This window comes from Poromitra crassiceps (assembly GCF_964638095.1).
Source record: "Poromitra crassiceps genome assembly, chromosome: 22".
Lineage (NCBI taxonomy): Eukaryota > Metazoa > Chordata > Actinopteri > Beryciformes > Melamphaidae > Poromitra > Poromitra crassiceps.
In genome coordinates this window covers 4091512-4092850 of record NC_139647.1, presented here as the reverse complement: position 1 = coordinate 4092850, position 1339 = coordinate 4091512, and positions in this window count along the sequence as shown.

Genomic DNA, 1339 nt, shown 5'->3' with positions numbered 1-1339 from the left:
AAACGTGATAAAGAAAGTATGAACAGATACACTGGCAGCGTGTCTGATGTTCTTTGTATAAGGAGCTCCCTGCTTATTGAGTTAGCAGTGGGCGTGGCCTCTTCTGGAGCGCGGCCTCCGGCTGATCTGAGCTCAGTTTGTTGTTGTGAACATGTGTTTATGTTTGCTTTGGCGTGGGGGAAAACTGTCAAACGTCTATTCTTAGCCTTTGACCAATTAAATCAGGCAGCCCCCAAGGTGCCGGCTGTCAACTGATTGACTGTTGCGTGCTGCCGCCCGGCACACACAGATAAATATACTGTACACACACACACACACACACACGCACGCACGCACACGCACACACACACACACACACACACACACACACACACACACACACACACACACACACCCCATTGACCAAACTGTGGGTCTGAAAGGTGTAGCCCTGTAGTTTATTACAGGTGTGTAGGAGTATGCATGTGTGCGCTGTATAGTTTGTGTGTGTGTGTGTGTGTGTGTGTGTGTGTGTGTGTGTGTGTGTGTGCTTGTGCGTGTGCGTGTGCGTGTGTGTGTGTGTGTGTGTGTACGTGCACGTGTGTGTGTGCGTGTGCATGTGTGTTTGTGTGTGCGTGTGTGTGCGTGTGTGTGTGTGTGTGTGTCAGTGCAGTACAGTCTGAGCGTTGTGTGATGAGTTTGTCATAGGAAGCAGTTGATTTGTTGACTTGTCCCTCTACATCAACACGGCTGCCAGCAGTAGGCCTACTGTCAGTGATATAGAGAGCCAAAGTCACGCCCCCTTCCGGGTTAGGCGTACGAACCAAGGGATTTCATCCACCATTTATTTGGTCAAATGCTTATCATTTTTTTCCCGTTTTACTCGGTTAAACCAAGCAATTCGGCTATATTTAGAATCCGGAGAGACCATAAAACATTTCACTAAAACTTAAAAATAAATAAATAAATAAAAATAAAATGAACTAGCAGATTAAAAAAAAATATATCATTGGCCCAACTGAAATGTTATATGGCCTCTCATGATTCTAAATATAGCTGACTCACTTGGTTTCTAAGTAAAAAAAAAAAACATTATATTATTTATAGACATTTTATGGAATGTCTAAGGAAAAAAATAATGGCGGATGAAATTGGTTGTATGCCTAACCCGGTTCGTATGCCTAACCCGGAAGTGGGTGTGACTTTTGCTCTCTATGGGGGAGAGAGAGAGAGAGAGAGAGAGAGAGGGGAGAAGGTGAGGGGGTGGTGGACCAGGCTGGAGTGGACCACAGAGCTGTCCCAGGTCCAAACAGATCAGATTCTTCTGTAAACCAGGATCTGAGGATACATAGACACACCG